The following is a 23,048-nucleotide window of genomic DNA, read 5'->3' on the forward strand; positions in this document are numbered from 1 at the left end:
AGCAGACATACTGGAGAGTAACAGATGGTTGGAAATAATCAAAGTCATGGCTACAAACAATAAACTAGAAACAAAGAGAACAATTCAAAGAATCAATGAAACCAAGAGCTGGTTCTTTGAGAAAAATCAACAAGATAGACAAACAGGTAGCCAAACTAATTAAAAGGCAGAGAGACACTATCCAAATCAACAAAATTAGAAATGAAAAAGGGGACATAACAACAGACACGGAGGAAATCCAAACAATCATTAGGTCTTACTTCAAAAGCCAAAATGGATAGAATAAAGGTTAGAGAAGAGAAGAGTGAGAGACAGAAGAGTAACAAACATTTCAAACCTAGAATAAAACATTTTTCTCACAATATGAAGACATGCTATGCATCTAAAAATGACAACAAAGTTTTGCTGAGTATTGTAGTCTTGGTTTCCAACTGTGGTCTTAGTGTCTGCACGACTTTCACCCAGGCCCTCTGGCTTTCATAGTCTCTGTTGAGAAGTCCTGTGTGATTTTGATAGAACTACCTTTATATGTTACTTGGCCTTTTTCCCGTGCTGCTTTTCATATTTTTGTTGTTGTTGGTCTGTACATTTAGTGTTTTGATTACTATGTGGCAGGAGGAATTTCTTTTCTGGTCCAGTGTATTTCGTGTTCTGTCAGCCTCTTGTATACTTAAGGGTATCTCTTTCTTTTGGTTAAGGAAATTTTCTTCTAAGATTTTCTTGAAAATATTTTCTGCTCCTTGGACCCCTTCCCCCATTCTCCCTCTCTTTATTCTCAGAGAAGAGGAGGCCCCAAGGGGTACCAACTCAACCTTGTATCTCAAGTTGAGGCCTGACAAGGCAGTCCAGCTAGAGGGAAGGGATCCAAAGTCAGAAACAGTCAGAATCAAAGACTCCCATTGTTAGGGGACCCACATGATGAGCAAGATTTACATCTGCTATATATGTGTAGGAAGTCTCAGTCCAGCCCATGCATGCTCTTTAGTTATCGGTTTCATTTCTGTGAGCCCTCATGGGCCCAGGTTAGCTTACTCTGTAGGTCCTTTTGTGGTGCTCTTGACCCTTCTAGCTCCCTCTGTCCTTCCTCCCACTCTTCCACCAGACTTCTTCATTTCCACCTATTGTTTGGTTGTGCATCTCTGAATCTGTTTCTACCAGCTGGTGGATGAGGCTTCTCAGAAAACGCTTATGCTGGGGTCCTGTGCAAGAAGAGTAGAGCATCATTAATACTGACAGGGGTTTGCTCTTTCCCTGGGGCTGGGCTCCAGATAGGCTATTGGATTGGTGTGACATTTCCTGAATATCTGCTTCATCTTTATCTGTGTACTTCTTGTAGCCAAGACAAATTTTGGTCCGAAGGTTTCCTGGGTGGGTTGGTGTTGCCCTCCCTACACTGGAAGTTGCTCTTGACTACTGAAGGTGGTAACATCAGGCTTCTTAACCCCCCGTTAGTAGTCTCAGATAGGGGTCACACCCATAAACTCCTGGGAGCCTCCGCTTTGCCAGAGGCGCCCCCACACGCTGATCTCTGTTCTCTATCCCAGTTCTCTCACCCCTCTACCACCACTACCTCGTTCTTCCCACATGTGATCTCCACAATTGTCCTCTCCACCCCATTTTCTCCCTCCACCAGTAGGCATTGGAAAATATTTTTGACATCAGCTATAATGGGAGACTTTCGACCTGCATAATATGATCATACACACAGCAACACTATCGAAGATTGTTGGATGCTTTCTAACAAGCTTATTGGATATATTGTGAAAATACTATTCACTAGCTGTAGTGTTTCTCAATATTTTTTCTCAAGTACTTATTGTATATTTGAAATTTTATGTTGAAGTTAAAGCACACATGTGAGTTTCTATAGTGACTATATTCACATAGGAACCAACGTGAAGAAATCAAAATTTAAATTTATGATCCAATATACAAACATTGGTACTTTAATTTCTCTGGTATTAATAACAGCACAAGAATAGCTCAAACTTTAAAAGTCAGTAATGACATGTGAATGTATATTGTTAGATAAAATAAGTTAATCAGAAAACTTTCATACTATATGACTGCAATAATTCAGACTCTGAACAAAGAAAAATTATAAAAAGTAGCAAGGATCTGCCATGTCACTTGTTATAGGAAGGGCAGGAAGAGTGATTAACAAAGGGCATAGAATTTTTAGGGATGTGAAATAATGCTATATAATATTGTCATTATAGATAAATTATTATGAATTTATACATACTACTTACTATAAAACAACTTCAATATACTAATATATGAAGCTTAAGAATTTCAGGATGAATATAGAATGTTAAATAAATAAATAAAGTATAATGATTTAAATAACCTCACAAAAGAAATTAAGGAATAAAATTGTTAACCACAAAAGCAGTGGTGTCTATGAGAAAAGCAAAAAAAAAAAAAAAAAAAAGCAAAAAAAAAAATTAACTAAGACATGCACTGGAACAGGAAATTCTCCTTACATTTTTATTATTTTTATTAATTACAGTTTATTCAATTTGTGTGTCTATCACTTCTTTCATAAGATTCCCTGCACAAAGATGCCAAAACCATACAATGGCAAAAAAATAGCATTTTCAACAAATGGTAAACGGTGCTGGTCCAAATGGATGTCTAGATATAAAAAAAGCAAATAGATCCATACTTATCCTGCAAAAAACTAAAGTCCAAATAGATCAAAGACGTCAATATAAAACCAGACACACTAAACCTGTTAGAAGAAAAAGTGGGGAAGAGCCTTGAACTCATTGGTACAGGAGACAACTTCCTGAACAGAACACCAACAGCACAGGCTCTTAGAACAACAATCAATAAATGGGACCTCATGAAACTGAAAAGCTTCTATAAAGCAGAGGACACTGTTGTCAAAACAAAATGGCAACCTACAGATTGAGAAAGGATTTTAACCAACCCTATATCTGACAGAGGGCTAATATCCAGTATATATAAAGAACTTAAGAAGTTAAACAGCTCCTTACTGTTAAATGCATAGAGATTGTGGTTTGAGACATCAGTTTGAAATCACGTCAAAAAAATTATACACAATATTTCATAGAAAGAAGTAGATAGAGATGTTTTCTATACATATGTAGAATGTAAAAATATTTTCTTTCTTAGATGAGAAGGCTGGAAACAATTATAACCACACAGCTTCAAGCACACACAGTGCTTATATCTTGTCTTCCAATGCAATCCTTCAATAAAAGCAGTCAGCCCTCTTTGGAGAAATTCAAAACAGAAAATACTAAGTATGAACAAGAAAGTAGTTCTAGAAAGCCAGGATCCATATTTAAGTCTTACTCTAAAACCCAGTAGATTTCTAACAGATAAGATCACTTATTACATAGAGGAACTGATATACATACTGATACCAAAGGACCATCGTGTATGTAAGAAAGTAATATGTTTTACTGGATCTGAAGCAGCCTCAATGTTTTTCACTCTTTTTCTCATACACGGACTTTGATTGGTAACAGTAGCAAGGATAGATTTGGTGCTTACATGGGGCCAATGTGAAGATAATTGAAACATGCCGGGAAGTTACCCATGCTTTCATTTGTGCCCAGATAAAGGGAGATGCAAATCTAAGGATATAACCTTCTGGAATATTCACTTTGAATGGAGGCTACTGCAATACGTATTTTGCCAAACTAAGTGGTCCCATCAATTGCATCTAATTTAGTGCTGAATTTTCTTGAAATAAAATACATGGTGATATCTGTCAGAAATGAGTTGGAAATCTTCAAGTGTTTTTCACTGTCAACATTCTTGAGCTTTAAATTAGAGGTATAAATTATTTTTGTGGTACAAATTATTGAGTTCACCAAACTTGTAGCTAGCAATATTATAAATACTCAATAGCAAAAGAAATATACTCACAATTAATTATTTGACTAAATAGAGTAGTGATAGTATACAATTATATTCAAGCTGACAATATTAAAATATGTCAAATTACCAATGTGTGTGGGGGAGACTAAAATACAATTAACAATTAACAGCTATATCCTAGTTTTTTAGCACAAACTCGAAGTTTTGTACTGTATAGTAAATTAGTAAATAACAGATATATCAATTTAAATTTTATATTTGTCTATACAAATCTTTTAATTAGTCTAATAAATCAAATTTGAAAGATAAGGTTCACTTTCTTTATGTAAATGGGTTGATAAAAATTTAGCTTGTACCAAAGTAAAAGCTAATATGTATTCAATTCTTTAAATTTTGAAATTTGTAGAAACTTTTCAAAATTGTAGAGCATATAGAAATGTGCTATTAATGGAGCATATAAAATAATACTTCAGTGTAAGTTTGTGACTGCATATATGTACTATAAAATTTTCATTTTTCAGTTTATTGTACCCATGCATACAATATACATGTGCATAAGGTGTTAAAGAATTTTTTAATTTATTGAACTGAATAGTTAGCTATTATAACATATATCATTTAAAGTACATAAGCACACACACACACACACACACACACACACACATATATATATATATATGTATATATATATATATATATATATATATATATTAGTAAACTATGGTGTTGTAAGTGACGATTAATATTTACTATTAGATTATCTTTTATTAATGCTGCTGTTAGTCCTAAACAGCTGTATACCCAAATCACCACACAGAGACTGGGATTTATTTAATTAACCTAGAAACACAATGCTGGGCAATTATTACTCCATCCTAAACCTCCAAGCCCTCATAGTTTCCTAACATTTAGATTTACCCACATTATACTTGCTTTTAGGTCCAGTCCATCTCTCCACGTTGTTCCAAGATCTCTCCTCCAGCCTCAGTTCTCCTAGCCTCTCCTGCCCTTCTCTCCTCCTCTGCCTTCCACCTTCCTGTCCTCTGGCTCCTCCCTCTCTTCCTGCTTCCTTTTCATTATTCAATATTGTGGCAAGTTGCTTTATTTTAGCATGTTTACACAAAGTTGAGACTCGTGATGCTTAGAATAAGTATTACAATGCATTGTCCAGATTGAAACCAGAGAGTGGGGGAAAGAAATCGGCATTTGAATGAACAAGGGTAATTGTATACATTCCAAAGACCATTATACCAACATTTCCCCCTTTAAGTTCAATAAAGGGCTCCTTTTCTTTCAATATAATAATAAATATAAAATTATGAAAACTGTTAGGTAAAATCTACAGGTGCAATGCCCAGTCCATGTGTATTTAGCAACTTAGGAGAAAGTATCTGATTATCCTGTCTATCTTGAGAAGTTTAGGGTTCTATACCTAAATTAACTTTCATCCTTATTGGTATTACCTATATGAAAGGATATATTAACTTCTAAATAACTTAATCTTAATTGTGACACTATAACTATTTGGTCTTCAACCCCATCAGAGGCTTGAGAAGGAATAAAGTTGGTTATTAGAATAAATAGGAAGTGCATGTTAGCAACTTCCAAAAAAAAGAAAAAATTGACAGAAACAGTTTCCTGCCTGAACAGTCACCCATAACTCTTTATAACGTTGGAGCATCGTATGAAAATAATTTGGTTGAATTTTAAGTTTTGTGTCATTATACATTGTCTTTTGTTGGAGAAATTTTCAGCTTTCCTGCAATGACTATATTCACAGAGAGACTACTGAAATGAAAAATATTTGTTTTATGATAAAATTTATCTTCTATTCATAAGCACTTCTTAGGCATCCCAAGGTCCTACCTCTTTCCCACTCTTCAGATTCCATTGGTGATTGCATCATAACTTTCAGAGGATGGTGGAGAGCAAAATAATTCCAAACTCAGTGGGATGTTGATGTAGGAAAATATACGTTGTGCTTGCCAAGGGAAAGAAAATGACTTATGTATATACTTCAGTCTGTATACAGAGGAGGAGATAAAATGTCAGTTAGCAGGATATCTGGAATATTCTAGGTACACAGGCTTACAATGATTTGCTCCAAAATGAACCAGGACAGATCATTTTTGACAAAGAACACAAAGATTCATAAATTTGAACTGATCAAATAAAGAGAATACAGAACTTATGTTAGAGACCTCCTAAATACCACCCATGGTGAGTGAGTGATGCTTCCTTCAAGGACAAGGTAGCCAGTTATCTTTCTGATTCAGCACACTCTGACAGTGAGGATGATGTTTTAATAAAAGCTATCAATGTGCTGTGGAAAGGTGAGTATGCAGGCATCTTCACAGCATCCACTAAAATCTGAATAGTAAAATCTTTATAGCTCTACCCCAATCATTTATTTGCTTAAACCTATCATTCACTGCAGCCATTCTTGTAGAAGTGACTGTGGGTTGTATTTCTACATGTTCTCCCTGTGCCAGGACAGTGCACAAATAGTGCACTTGAATACAGGTCTTCATTGAATTGTCTTCATTGAATGTATTGTTTTATAATCTCTTTTTAAAATATTTTTCTTTATTATTATTATGATGATGATTTATCATGATTTATTTACTTTTTAATCTCGATTATAGCCCCCTTCTTCATCTTCTCCCTGTCCCACCCTCCGTCTCTCTTCCCCATGTCCCATGTCCCTCCCCTAGACCACTGGTAGGGGAGGTCCTCCTAATGTGCTATCTGATATTAGCCTATCAGGTCTCATCAGGACTGTCTGAATCCTCTTTCCCTGTAGCCTAGTTAGGCTACCTTGCCAGGGGGAGGTGATCGTAGAACTGGCCACTGATTTCTTGTCAGAGACAGTCCCTGCTTTTCATGGAGACTAAGCTGCCCATGAACTACATTTGAGCAGGAGGTCTAGGTCCTTTTCATGCATGGCCTTGGTTGCTACATTAGTATCTGAAAGGACCCCCCTGAGTCCAGGTATTTTGGCTCTATTGCTCTCTTTGTGTAGCTCTTTTCCCCTCCAAGTTTTTCTGTCTCTGGCTTCCGTAAGAGTTCTTGCACTCTGCCCAAAGTTTAACTGAGTCTCAGCATCTGCTTCAATACCCTGATGGGTAGAGACTTTCAGAGGCCATCTGTGGTAGGCTTCTATTCTGTTCCCTGTCTTCTCGTACTTCCAATGTCTATACTATTTGCCCTTCTGCATGAGGATTACGCCTATTCCCTAGGATCCTCCTTGTTGTTTAGCTTCTTTAGGACTATAGATTTTAGTAGGTTTATCTATAGTATATGGTTAATATCCACTTATAAGTGAGTATATATCATGTGTATCTTTCTGCGTCTGGGTTATCTTACTCAGGATGATCTAGTCTAATTCCATCCATTTCCCTACACATTTTATTATTTCTTTCTTTTTCATTGCTGAGTAGTATTCCATTGTAAAAATATACCGCAATTTCTGTATCACTTCTTCAGTTGGGGTCATCTAGGTTGTTTCCAAATTCTGGCTATTATGAGTAAAGCTGCTATAAAAATAGTTGAGCAAAAATTTCCTTGTATGGTTGAGCATCTTTTGGATATATGCCTAGGAGAGGTATAGCTGAATCCTTAGGTAGCGTTATTTCTAAATTTTTAATTTCCAGCAGTGTGCTGTATAGGACACCTGTCTTTTATTTCTTCACCTTGCTAATATTAGTGATGGTTCTACAAATCATTTTAAGTAATGAGCAGCATTTTTAAAAGTTTTATTGCTTTCTCTTTCTAGAGCAATACATTCTCCTGGCTCTTTGGTTTTAAAATTATTTTTATGCATGAATATTTCATTCAATCATGTATTGTGTTTCAATCAAATCCATCCCAATCACTTCTTTCTATGTCCCCCCTATCTGGTCCACCACTTTCCCCTGTGCTTTGTTTTAAGCCAGCGAGTCCACTTGGTGATGCTTTTAAGTGTATGGGTACAGGGTCCAATACTGGAGCATGTGCTGACTCTCTTGTCTCACAACCCTGAAGTAAACATGGCCTCATTATTGGTTGGCTTCTTGCTTTTTGAAGTATGCTTATAACATTAACTTATTTTTGCTAATTTTATCTATCTTACAATTTTATTTATTGGCTTCTCAAACTTTGAATATATTAGCACTCAAAATTTGGCCATTTTTTTTCCTTCATTCTCAGCACAACTTTTTTTTTCACTTTTTTTTATTAATTACACTTTATTCATTTTGTATCCCCCCATAAGCCCCTCCCTCCTCCTCTCCTGATCCCACCCTCCCTCCCCTTTCTGCATGCATGCCACTCCCCAAGTCCACTGATAGGGGAGGTTCTCCTCTTCTTTCTGATCTTAGTCTATCAGTTCTCATCAAAAGTGGCTGCATTGTCCTCTACTGTGGCCTGGTAAGGCTGCTCCCCCCTCAGGGAGAAGTGATCAACGAGCAGGCCAATCAGATTATGTCAGAGGCAGTCCCTCTTCCCATTACTATGCAACCCACTTGGACTGAACTGCCATGGGCTACACCTGTGCAGGGGCTCCAGGTCATCTCCACGAATAGTCCTTGGTTGGAGTATGATTTTCTGGGAAGTTCCCTGTGTTCAATTATCTTGTTCTGTTGCTCTCCTTGTGGAGTTCCTGTCCCCTCCAGCTCTTACTATTTCCCACTTCTTACATAAAATTCCATTCACTCTGCCCATCAGTTGGCCATCAAAACAAAGAGACTGCCTACAGATTGGGAAAGAATCATCACCAACCCTTTATCTGACAGAGGACTCATATCCAATATATATAAAGAACTAAACAAGCTGAAAAGCAATAAACCAAGTAATCCACTTAAAAAATGGGGAACAGAGCTAAAGAGAGAATTCTCAGCACAACTTTTTTAACACAAGATTTAGCTTAACATTTCAGAATTTTATTGTCTAACATATTACCAAATTATTCTTTTTAAATTTTATTTTTATACTAATTACAGTTTATTCACTGTGTATATCAGCTGTAGCCCCTTCCCTCATTCCCTTCCAATCCCATTTTCCCTCCATCTTCTCCTCCCATGCCCCTCCCCCAGTCCACTGATAGGGGAGGTACTCCTCCCCTACCATCTGACCCTAGCCTATCAGTTCTCATCAGGACTGGCTGCATTGTCTTCCACTGTGGCCTGGTAAGTCTGCTCCCCCCTTAGGGGGAGGTGATCAAAGAGCCAGCCACTGAGTTCATGTCAGAGACAGTCCCTATTCTCCTTACTAGGGAAGCCACGTGGATACTGAGCTGCCATGAGCTACATCTGTGCAGGGGTTCTAGGTTATCTCCATTCATCATCCTTGGTAGGAGTTTCAGTCTCTGAAAAGAACCCTGTGCCCAGATTTTTTGGTTCTATTGCTCTTCTTGTGGAGCTTCTATCCTCTCCAGGTCTTTCTATCTCCCCTTCTTTCTTATGATTCTCTGCACTCTGCCCAAAGTTTGACGATGAGCCTCAGCATGTGCTTTGATACACTGCTGGGTAGAGTTTTTCAGAGGCCCTCTGTGGTAGGCCCCTGTCCTGTTTCCTGTGTTCTCCCTCTTCCAATGTCCATCCTGTTTGCCTTTCTGAAAGAGAATTGACCATCTTACTCAGGGTCCTCCTTCTTGCTTAGCTTCTTTAGGTGTACAGACTGTAGTATGTTTATCCTTTACTGTATGCCCAGAAATATTCTAATTTGAAATCGTTTTGTCATCTTCTAATTTTACCACTGGACTGGTTGTTTTTTTTTTTTTTTTTTTTTTTCTGTTTTAGTCATTGGTATTCAGTTCCTCCTGTTGGTCAGACAAATATCCTCTCTTCATTAACTTCCAAGAAAATTAAAATACTCTATATTTTTCTTTGATAGTAACTTGAAATCTTCAATTCAGGATAGGGTTTGTTGTTATTCAATCTAGTGAGAGCTTTGGAAAAACATTGGCAGCTAGAAAAAAAATGGCGAATATTGAAATCAATGAGCTCAGAATGAGCATGAGTGAAAATCAAAGAAAACATTATCTTGCACCTATTGAGCTGTTACTATATTCCACATAAATTCACATACCTTAAGCCAGCTTAATGGCTCATAATTCAGTCCATTAGTTATCTATGTTTAGTCTGGTTTTCTACCCTAAAGAGAATCTCAAATACCTTCAATTTCTCAGTAGAAATTATAGACCTTCTTTGTTGCATGGTGAGTGTCCATCCTCTATTCTGATATTTTTCATATGTGCAAGCTGTAATGCTTCCATAGACGTGACAGTAATTCACTGTTCTTGCTTGGCTTGCTTTACAATATATCTATAATGGATTTCTTGTGTCATTCTTCTTACAGAGATTTTTAGGAAAACAACCTTCTCTGTTTCTACCTGTAGCTCCTCTAGCTCCTCCAATGTTTGTCTCTAAGAGAGTGTGAAGGAAAGCATGAGAGAAGCTCCACCTACAAAGGTTGATTGATTGATAAGTACTTCCACAGTGGTTGGCGGTTAGAACGCTGCAAGTTCTAATGTAAACGTCCCTGGACAGTCTTTAGCTCCCTTCATTTATTTACTGCTTTCTTCCACATGTGCCCTGACACCCTGTGACTCCGGGGTAAATCCTTTGGAAATTTTGAACAGACCTCTCACTTCCACCATTGACAAAATTAAAAATGTTATCAGAGAACATTTGAGGATTATTACAGAGGTCTCTTCACTTTGCTATAGCTCATCTACCTGTTTCCATCACTGTAGCTGGAAAGTGCCTTGATTTATGAATTTCTTTGTTCTGTTACTACAAAAATTTCATGAAACTCTTGATATCTTGGAATATAGACTTTCAGGCAGTGTACATTAGTGACATGGGACCATGGTCACTCTTGGTTCTCTCCAGAATAAAACAAAAAATCTACTATTCCCTTTGAGGTGATAGCTAATTCTCAAGTTGAGAGAAGTTACCAAGACCCATGCTAGGACCTCAAACTCTGAGCTGATTGTTATTTCAGGATGAATTGAAAACCAGCTATACAACAGTTACATAAACTTACACAACTTGGATCCCTATGAGGAGCTTTCACTCTAGTCTAAGCACCTGGATTGGCAAGCCAACTTTTAAAGTTCTCTCTGGCTTGTCTCCGAGTTTAGTAAGAATTCCCCCTTGCCTATCTTCTCTGCTACCTTTTCATCTCTTAATTTTCTTGCTGCTCACATTCTATTCCCTTCGTGGTACTCGATTTTTTTTTCTGTCAGTTGTTAGATAAGACACGTGAGTATTATCTACATCTCAGTTTGAAGTTTCACACTGAGGTTTTCCATGCTAATATGCCCTTTGATATTGACACGCTACTGCAGGAATGGAATTAATGATAAACTCCCATTTGTTACTATTTTAAGTCGTTTTCTTCATTTACTATGGTCTGAAGAGCTAAAGGGATGCTTTAAAAAATGACAGCTAGTAATTTATCTTCTTTGCAGCCCCTAGAGAGAAGCATCAATATGAAAGTTCTAAGGCTGCTGAGAGACCATCAGCCCACATACCACAGACAAGACTCTGGCCAGAGGCAATGTAACAGCCTCGATTTTTTTAAAAGTAAACAATGAAGTAAACTATATTGGATAATAGATATGGATTAGGAAGGGAAATTTAGAATTGGGAAATAATTTGCTAGATCTGTAATGTGCAAGCAAAATTTAATCAGCCCTCCTGTAATGTATATACAGACAGTGTTTAAAGAAGGCACATGATTTCAACTGATATACTAACTGATACACTGACCCTTATTCTGTGTGACAGTGGTTTTGTATTCTCTTGACAATTTGCTTACCTTTCTCTTAATTTGACATATAAAAATCGTGTAAGTGAACTGTTTTTCTTTTTTAAAAATGTTTTTTCTCACATAATATATCCCCTCCCTCTACTATTTCCACTTTTCTCCACCTCATCTCCCATCAAGATCCACTACTTTTCTGTCTCTTCTAGGAAACATACTGGCTTCTAGGGGATAATAATAAAATATAATATTATATAATAAAACTTAATAAGATAAAGCAAAAAATAATACATTGGAATTGAGAAGAAAACAAACTAACAGAAGAAAAAGAGTTGCAAAAGGCATAAGAAACAGAGACTCACTCATCTACAGATTCAGGGATTGCACAAAAGCACTAAACTGGAAGGTATTATATATATATCTAAGGACCTGGCAAAGACCTATGCAGGCCCTGTGCAAGCTGCTTCAGTCTGTGAGTTCATATGTGTGTGATCCTCTTGATTTAGAGAACCTAATTTTCTCTATGTCCTCCACCCTCTCTGGGCTCTTACACTTTTTCTGACTTTTCTTTCTTGGGGTTCCCTGAGCCCTGGGTTGAGGGATATGAGTGAGACATCCTGTTTAGGGCTGAGTGTTCCAAGGTTTCTCATTTTCTGGATATTGCAAGGTTGTATTTATTTCCATCTAGTGGTGGAGGAAACTTCTCTGATAATGTCTGTCAAGGCACTGATCTATGATTTTTACTGAATACCATTAGGAATTATGTTATTGTTGGTTTGGGTTTTGTTGTTTTGATTTTAGGTTTGTTGTCACTGTTTTGTTTTCAGACCAGTATTATTTAGCTTTACCTTCGGTCTCTGGGACAGCTAGTCTTCGATTATTTCTCAACCAAGCACTGTCAGGCATGGGCTCTATTTCGTGGAGTAGGCCTTAAGTCACATCGTGTTGGTTGGCCACTCCCACAAGCTCTGGGCCGCCATTGCTGGAGCATATCTTGCCAGCAGGACACCATAGTAGACCAAAGGATTTGTGGCACTTTCGTGTTTATGTTTCTCGTTTGGTAGCATACAGAGTGTTCTCCTGTACCAGATGCTAGGATATAGGGTGGAGGCTCTGCAAAAGCACCAGATCTAATTCTCCATGTTGAATGAGTTGCATAAGACAGCTTCAGCAAAGGAACCTGCAGTAAAATATTTTTTTTAGGTTTTCAAATTAAAAAATATATATATTTTTGTTAATTTTTTACTAATTTTATACAATGTATTTTAAATCTTATTCACCTTTACTCCTCCCAGATCTGCACCTATATCCATTTCCCTAGGCCTACTTCATGTCCTCTCTTTTCTTTTAATAACCCATCGACTCAAGTTTGTGTTGTTAATATGCTTCTGGATGTGGGGCCCATGAACTGTCACACTTCCTCAGTTAGGGTCTAGAACTCCTGAACCACACTTTCTGTTCCGTGCTAGAATGTTAGTATATCTGATTTGGTGCCAGTTTTGTACAGACAACCACAGCAGCAGCCGGTTCATAAGTGCACCAGTCCCATCCAGTCCAGAAGACATTGCTTCAGTCCTTCTTCACCTCTGGCTCCTACCACCTTTATGCCTCCTCCTCTACAGCAGTCCCTGAGCCTTGGGTGGAGGTGGGATACACACGTTCCACCTGAGGCTGAGCATTCCACAGCCAAGTGTTCTCTACATGTATCGCTATACTTTGACCAGTTGTGGGTTTCTGAGTTAGGTCGCTATACACTGTACAGCGTAACTTCTGGTGAGGTCCGAGAGCCACGCTAATCTATTGGTAGAGAGCTATAAGTTCAGAGAGCAGCTTGATACTGCGTCCATTCGGCAAAATAAGAGTAATAGGTACAACCCCTAGGCCCTGTGAGCTCCCAAACCATGAACAGATTTACAGTAAAGGCATGAATTTCCTCTTGAAGAGTGAGCTTCAAATCCAACCAGGAAGGAGTTGGTTTCCTCAACGCATTTATGCCACTATTGCACTCATTAGCATATCTTTCCTCAACAGTCATTTATTGCTGGTAAGACTAATTACAGTTTGTTTGTAAAGAGCAACTTTTATTCTTGGTTGTTACAGAATCTGAGTAACTTAATTTTATACCAAAAGGCTTGTTGTGTGAACCATTGTTTACTTAGCTATATGTTGTTTCTAAATTAACGGAATTTAGGCTTCTCTAACATTTTGCTTCATACTATATGGGATTACTGAGGATAGGTTGGTATTAAAAGAACTAGAGAATGGCATTATAATTAGGGATTTACATTATTTCCAGATAGATTCTGATTTGTGATTCTTTGATCCAGAGGAGGCCATCTTGTTCACTTATATTTAGGCATTATTGAATGAATTCATAATATATGTGTGTGGGTGTGCATATATATATATATATATATATATATATATATATATATATATATGCTATTATCCATTACTATGTGAAATTTTAACAGGAAAATATTATGCTATATTCTATCATAGATAAAACATAAATATTAATGACTTATAAATGACACATAATCCAAGTCAATAGTGGGTACTATATTTTAGGTATGACACCTAATCTGAAGGGAAGACATAGGCAAAAAATTATATAGAAAAAAAACATGGATAGTTTTATATCTTAATAACATTTTATATTTATTCTTTGAAATTTTCATAATTTATTGAATGTGTTTTAATCATATCTAACCACCTCTTCTTCCCTCTGATCTTTCCTAATTTTTCCATAATATCTCCTTTCCAAATTTATGTCCTTTTTATTGTTGCTAATAACTTCTTTTTTTTCTTTTTTTAATTTTTATTTTTTTATATTAATTACACTTTATTCATTTTGTATCCCCCCATAAGCCCCACCCTCCTCCCCTTGCGGTCCCACCCTCCCCCCCTTTCTGCATGCATGCCTCTCCCCAAGTCCACTGATTGGGGAGGTCCTCCTCTCTTTCTTTCTGATCTTAGTCTATCAGTTCTTAAGTTGAATTAGTATAGCCTGTAAGTACTATGTGTGTGGCCATTCCCTAGCAGACACATTTCCAGAAAAGATTAACTCTCCCTCCCTCAGAAGTCATCAACTTTCAATAGCTCCTCTGACAGGGGTTAGGCCTTTCGACCCTTTCCAAGAAAGCTAGTTTGAACAAAAAGGAACAATAGATAACAGAGATGCAGATGTAAAATAAACACATTTAAAAATAAACTTAAATTGAATATAGACGGAATTTAGTGTGTATAGGGAGAATGTCAAGCTAGAAGGCAGCTAAGCAAACATGCCAACTCTAATTTCTCTTCTACTAATGGTGTTAGAGGGAATTCTAGAAGAGCAGAATACATAATAGGCAAGCTAGACAGAGACTTTTATTGCTGTTTAGAATTTAGTTGGCTTGTGAGTTTCAGCCTTTAATGGCTGAGTTGTTTCTGCTGCCCCATGAATGGGACACACTAAAAGAAGGAAAAGTAGCTGGGAGTCCTTGGAAAACAGTGACCTGCTTTCATGCGTTAATCCAAAACACATCCTATCTCATGGTGGTAATTAACCAAATAAAAGAAATTTGTCTCTCACATCTGGAAAAGATTTAAGTATCAGCTCATCTGACCATCTTAGCGCCTTGTATATATACTGTGTGCAGCGTAACCCTCCTCTTGTGTTGAATTTCACATTACAAATGTCCCTTTCTGACTGTTTGATGGAATTATGGAGGACGGTAACATTACACCCATTAAAGGTGATAAATTTGATGTTAGTCCTATAATTATACATTGGAAGATTTAGTATGATGTTAGTGTTAGAATTATTCATTTGTTTTGATAGTGTATCAAGTTCAAATACAGTTTTAAACACCTTGATACAACTAGAATATTTTAAAATCTTAAGGCTTTGAGTGCTTTTTCTGAATTTTTAGCATCTTACACCTAAAAGCTGGCTTACTTTAATGTCTCAAGATCTTTCCTTTTCTTTATAAAAATATTAATTAATTAATTAATTAATTAATTTTACTTTATGTGTAAATGTGTCTTGCATTCATGCATGTATGTGTAGTATGTGCATGCCCATGCCTGAGAAAGGCATTGGAAATCCTGAAAATTAAGTTACAGATATGAGCTGCTGCATGGGTTGTGGGAACCAAGCCCAGGTCCTCTGCACTAGTAGCAAGTGCTCTTAACCTCTGATCTCTACAGAATCATGACTCAAGTGTCTTATAGTAAAGTTTCACAGATCGAGACTTGGCACTTTAATGGAAGAGTTAGCACACAGTGCTTATCGTAAGGTAGTTTTAACTTATAAATAATTTTAGATGCAAGAGTATTTTAAGGGAAACTTTCTTGTCTGTAAAAAGAATACTGTAGAAAAACAAAAATAGACAGATGACTGCCTGTTACAACTATTGCTCCTGTGGACATGCCAGTGTTTACTGTATGAGGATGGTTTATTGTGAAAAAGTTGTATCCTTATGTTTAGATACAGAACCATGAAATGTAACGTTTGTTTAACATATAAAGAATTTTCTATCATTTAGTTTCAGAAGGAGGTAAAAATTGTATCATATGAAATTTTATTTTGATTCTCTCCCTTTCATTCAGAGTGAAGAAATGCTCTGAAGATTGCATAGAGAACCTGATAAACTTTCACAGAATCATATAGAAGAGATGTGAATAGAAAAAAAAATACAAAGAAAAAAGAACTTGTTTACACATGCTGCTCAGCTTTATTAATTCATTCATTTAAACTGAAAAAGATGAAAACTATTGTAACGGAATGGAAGTTATGGATTGAGTTAACAATTTAATTTCCATGGCAACATGAAAAAAATCATGAAGTAATTAAATATAACATTTGTAATTTGCTGAATAATTTAGTTTTCTGGTAATTATTGGTATGATTATAAAATGACATTAACAGCTGTACCTCTGATGTGTGGTTCCATAAAATATACGCCTAGCTAGCACTTATGGACCATGTCTCAGCCATTAATAAATGCACTGTGCAGCTGTGCTAAGAACACTAAGGAATGTACCAGACTTATGTCTGCATTTCATTTCGATGCATTGATATTGGTACTAAGCTTTGCTGTCCATTACTACATCTAAGTTCAATTTAGGTTACCAATTGCTATTTATTGTGTAGAGAGAAAAATGGTAATAATCTTATTTGAATAATTTCACCACCCTTAAGTCAGTTTATGTCCAAGTATCTTCATCTACTTTAATGGCAATAACAAAAGTCATATGTTGTACCGCCTAAGGGGTAAATATCTATTCCTTACAGTTATGGAGGTGGGAAGTATTAGACCAAGGACCTCCCGTCTGGCAAGGCCGTTTTCTGCTAAACACATACATCTTCCCACTGTGCAGGTCCTAGCAAACACTTATAGTTATTGATATATTCTTCATTAACAAATAGTCCTGTTTATTTATAAATGTGCCCTGTTCCACCAATCTCATAGCTTTGGGAGGTACACACATATGTAAAGAACATAGAAGGAAGAGGACACCACCTTAGCCAGATTAGCCGAATCAATCCTGGTAAACAAGGTGATAAATGCAGCGATCAAATTGCCCTCATATCATCTGTGCTGTCCTTTGTACCTGAACTAATTCCATTTATGGTGCTGTTTCTTTATGACCTAATCATTTCCCAGAGCCATCTCTAACAGCTTCACATCAGGAATTGGATTTCAATATACAAGTTATGGAAGGACACAAGTATATCGATTCAGTCAGGGAAATAGAACACTGAGGTTATATATTCTCACTGAATTTTCCAAGCCATTAGTAACAAAAATAACAATAATGGCACTAATTAAAAATGATGACAGCTTCCCTGTGCATTCTAAAAGAATTCTTGATCCTCTGATTCTTACAATCTTTCAGTGTTTTCTTCTGTGTTGTTCCCTGAGCCTCAGGTGCATTAGCTGTGCTGTCGATGTATCCATTAAAGTTGGGCATTACACAATCAGTTCTGTGGAAGAGACATGGATTTTAATGAAAGTCTCCATATGGTGGGTAAATGTTGCTTTTATTTCCTCAGATGATGGAATGAGATGAGAACTCTACCCAAGCTTTCCTGATACATGGTGTGGGCTGAGCCCAGAGTGTTTCTATCTGAATATCCCTAGGCCTAGAAATGGAAGTTTCTAGCCTTTGTACAATTTAAGTACAATTTAAGGTCTGTAAGCCCAGACCATGAAGGCATTAGCTTCCAGCCTCCATCTGGCCTAGAATGTTTTTAGCTTCCAAGACTTACTGCTATATAAACTCAGCATTTCCAGCTCTTTGTGAACTCTTGCTGGTTGATTCAGCTGAGCTGTTCTTATTCAAAATTTCTCTCCAGGATGGTGCAGATGCTGTGATGTGCCACACTCTAGGAGATGTGAACTCACTCTAAAGTTTACCTAATGTACAAATCATTTCCCAGTACCAAGTTCTGAGAGCAATGAGTTGCCAAAAAGGAAGAATATTACCAAATGAAAATTTCAAAGTAATTTTTTCTATGTAGAACATCATATACTCTAAATTTTATAAAATATCAAGTATTTACATACCACAAAATCCAAGGTTTTTACATAGGTAAAAGAGTACTTGCCCTTGTTAGAAAGATAAAGATAAAGTTGAAAGATAATTTTAACTTCTTGAAGTACATTTGGGTATATTTTTAACTTAATTATCCAGTTATAATAGTGAAACAAAAACACTCAAGTAATAAGTTTGAAGCTTTGAATCATAGCTATTTTTTAAATCTAGCATATATTGAAATATTATTTGAAAGTGACACACACAAGAGCCAGGTAGAAGAAAATATTTGTTTCCCTTCACTTATGTACTTAAAGCCTGGCTGTGCACCAGGAACCTGCATATTCATAATGCCACATGACTTCTTCAGATTTACACATTGCAGCAAACACAAGACCGAAGTTTAAATGCATTCTTGTGGTTTCTATGAGCTTTGTGTTTTTAAAGGGCATAATTACTACATTAATAATTGCATGACATTGCAGGATTCCATTGGAATTCAGTGACTCAGGCTAAATGTGCAACAATATAAATATTTTATTTATGAAAATAAATGATTTTAACAAAACAAAACAAAACCCCTCTCCAGGCTGACTGAACCATCTTCTCTCATCTTCTCACTGAATTGCTCTGGCTGGGAAAACTGCTTCTGAACTCCACAGACTGAAGTGCACAGAACTCAACAGAAGGGCACATGACTACACCAACTTTACTGTGTTTCTATTCTGTACCTTCCTCCACTATAGAATATGTTCCCCTTTCTATTTTTAAGTGGTCCTCTCAAGCAGCTTCTCTTTCCTTTATGTTCTCGTGAGAGTTGGGAATAGCCTAACTGATTCATTCTGTCAAATCTTTCTCTGATTTGTCACTTTGTCTGCCCTTCAATTAGACATCATTTATTTGAGATTAAAGGTATGTTCTATGGTTGTGCCTGTATTTTAGCCTAATATATTAAAAGTATGTATTCCAGACAGAGGGATTAAAGGTATATACTAAGAGGTGTCTATTTTAGCTGGATCACAAAGATGTACTCTTTAAATGTGATCCCTTGCCAGAGAAGCCATTTTACTGTATTAAAAGTTCTTTACACTGAAGAAAAGTTCTTTTGTGAGGTATGAGACCTACACTTTTCAATGGGTATAGGTATACACATTTAGAATGCATATATATATATACACACACACACACATATATTTGTGAACGTATACGCAGCAACAATAGTAAGTTTTTCCCATGCATCAACATCTGCTGTAAGCTACAATCCTGGAAAAATGACAGTATAAAATATCCCGTTCTTATATTTATGGTTGTGAGCCTAGCCTTTAACGGCTGAGCCATCTCTACAGAGGGCCTCTGAAAACCAGAAGAAAACAGGAAACAACCTTGGAACCTGCCACAGAGGGCCTCTGAAAGCCTCTGCAGTATAGTCTGTCAAAGCAGATGCTGAGCCTGATGGCCAACTGATTGGCAGAGTGAATGGAATTTTATGTAAGAAGTGGGAAATAGTAAGAGCTGGAGGGGACAGGAACTCCACAAGGAGAGCAACAGAACAAGATAATTTGAACACAGGGAACTTCCCAGAGACTCATACTCCAACCAAGGACTATTCATGGAGATAACCTAGAACCCCTGCACAGGTGTAGCCCATGGCAGTTCAGTGTCCAAGTGGGTTAAATAGTAATGGAAAGAGGGACTGCCTCTGACATAATCTGATTGGCCTGCTCGTTGATCACTTCTCCTTGAGGGGGGAGCAGCCTTACCAGGCCACAGTAGAGGACAATGCAGCCACTTTTGATGAGAACTGATAGACTAAGATCAGAAAGGAGAGGAGGACCTCCCCTACCAGTGGACTTGGGGAGGGGCATGCATGCAGAAAGGGGAGGGAGGGTGGGATCGGGAGAGGAGGAGGGAGGGGCTTATGGGGGGATACAAAATGAATAAAGTGTAATTAATAAAAAAAAAGAAAAAATATCCCGTTCATGTATTATACTGTCATTCATATAAACATTTAATTTCCCTCCCCCACTTTTCAGGAGGCGTTGCAGTTCTTTACAGATCTTTGGAGGTTAACCTTGGCAACATGAACAGATAAGCCAAACTCATTTGGACAAAGTCTGAGATGTGTTCTGGCCACCATGTGTACTTTATGCGTGTCAACTGTAATTGAAGAAAGAGGGAAGCCGAACAAACTGCTGTGAAAAACTATTTCAGGCATTTGAAAATTCACATTACTTAAAAATTAGTCAAATATTATTTAATACACTAAATTTGGAAGCATGTGTGTGTAAAAGTACATATTTGCATGCATAACAATTGATTTTAAAAAAGAAGCATGAATTTAAAAGACAGCAAAGAGTGGTATATGGGAGGGTTTCCAGGGAGAAAATGAAGTGGAAAATTAAAATGCAATTTAAAAAATAAATATACAATCAACAACGAAGAAAAACCCAACACTTACTTGTTAGTCTTTTGAAAAAACATGTATGCTACAGCCAAAGTTTAATTTTTTTCTCTTCCATTTTTAAAAATAAATTAATTTAAATTGTCATTCATTACTGTACTTGCCATGTATAGTGCCATGTATTGAGGAGTTTCCATGTGATATATTGAGATGCAGATAATATTTACAAGCTTTATTAACTGGTATCCTGTCCTGAAACATTTACCATGACGTTTTAATTTGATTCAGTAAAATATTGTATTGAAACAGAATAAGATGAGACTAAAGAAACAGAAAAATCTAGCTCTAGTTGCTGATGCGTGATAGGGAGTCAACCTTTGAGAAATGTCTGTGATTTTGAAGGTGGTTATGAAGGTGACAACATTGGCACTGAAACCCACATGCAGGAGACATTGCAAAGGCTCCCGCACAAATGGCTGCGAGGAGGGATTGAAATCATTGTAATGGAAAAATCTGTTTTGGAGATATCTCCAGGAATAAGATGATGTGCAGGAAGTAGCAGGTAACTACTGTCTGGGGAGATAATACAGTGCTCGAAAATGACACAAAATGGTCAAAAACACTGCATAAGAAAACAAAACTTTTGATCAATAATAAAACCTCAAGCAGGAGGATAGTGTCTTAATGTACTAAAATATATAACCCACCACAAAGTTCCCATTATCTTCTGGCTTTTCTCCAAAATATGTTTACAATGAGAGTAAACAGAAAATTATTTATTTTACTTTTAGAAAAACCTTTTTTCTGCAGAGTAACACAGGTGTGGTGAAACTGATGATGCCAACATCAATGTGAAATCTCAATTCTTTCTTCACTAGATGTCTAAAGGGTGAAGAAGGAAAGAAGGGAGAGGGAGAAGAAAGAAGAGAAAGATGGGGAGGGAAAAATGATAGAACATGTAATAAATTTATCTACAGATCAGAAATGCAACAATGTCTCTACTTTTTAGTTAGACCTAGGGTGTCTTAGATACATAAAGCATATTAAAGTCTAAGTCAGACGAAATAGCTGAGTAATGCTAAATGTCTGTGCCAGTATGTAATCTTCAATAGAAATAACAAAGAATTTGTTCATAATAAGCAAGAATTACAGCGAAAAGTACCTTTCGAGTTTTCTCTGTACATTCTGCTCATATTTGTCTGTACTTTCTACAGTCAATCTACTGGTCTTTAGTAGTTTTATAGAATCCAGGTAGCAGCTATTACTTAGGATGGTGAGCACATGCATTCAGAGTCACGCTTAGTGGAAGCATTTGTGACATCCTCTTGAGCTCCCTCCATCTTGTTTGGTTGGCCTCAGCCAGCTAAGAGTAGGTGGGATGCTGAGTTAGAGACATCCAGGTCACTGTGACCAAGATAATTCTTAATATTGTACATAATATTTCAATAAATGAATAAAATTAACAAAAAATATGTGAAATTTAAAGAGTTCATTATATCCTTTACTGGTTTGGAGGCTAATGTATGCACTCTCATAAAATAAATTCTGTGAAATGTAATCCTTCTGCTTTGTGAGAAAGAGACAGACTTCATTTTGACAAACAAAAGAGAAACAAAGTGTGTGATAAGTTTTGGCCCACTTAAATCTAAAGATATTCCATAAAAAGTTGTAACTTATAGTATGGGTTAAAATATACATAAAAGTAAAATTTAAATGAAAGAAAAAAGTATTATAAATAAGGAAATATGAACTCTGAAGACACCATTTTCATACTGTAATTACTCATTAAATTTGAGTATCTTGGAAAAAATGAATGAACTGCCAATGAGGTAGAAGACTAGCTCAGGCTCTTCCAGAGTCAGAGATGATGTCATTCAGTCCTTCACACTCTTGCCTGGGTTATGAGTTTAGTAAATTTTAGTAAATAGGAAAGAGTTTAGTAAATGTTGCACACAGAAACCTCCATAAATACTGTATCTCAAAGATAATTCTTTAAATATTTATTATTATTTATTATAATTTATTCACTTTGGATCCTGGAGCCCCCTCCCTCATTTCCTCCAGGTCCCTCCCTCCTTCCCCCCCATTACCCTCCCTTAGTCCACTGATAGGGGAGGTCCTCCTACCCTACTATCTCTGACCCTAGCCTATCAGGTCTCATCATGACTGTATGGCTCCACTTTTTTGTGGCCTAATTAGGCCAGCTCACCAGGAGGAGGTGATCAAAGAGACCACCACTGAGTCCATGTCAGAGATAGCCCCTGCTCCCCTTACTAGGAACCCACACGGAGACTGAGATGCCCATGGGCTACATTTGAGCAGGGGTCAGATCTAGGTCCTCCCCAAGCATGGTCCTTGGTGGATTCATCAGTCTCTGAAATGACCCCATGAGCCCAGATTTTTTTGTTCTGTTGGTCTCTTTGTGGAGCTCCTATCCCTTCCAGCTCTTTCTATCTCCCTCTTCTTTCATAAGATTCCCTGTACTCTGCCCAAAAGGTAGAGTCTTTCAGAGGCCCTC

This window comes from Psammomys obesus, unplaced genomic scaffold (assembly GCF_907164565.1).
Source record: "Psammomys obesus unplaced genomic scaffold, mPsaObe1.curated_primary_1811, whole genome shotgun sequence".
In the NCBI taxonomy this organism is placed as follows: domain Eukaryota; kingdom Metazoa; phylum Chordata; class Mammalia; order Rodentia; family Muridae; genus Psammomys; species Psammomys obesus.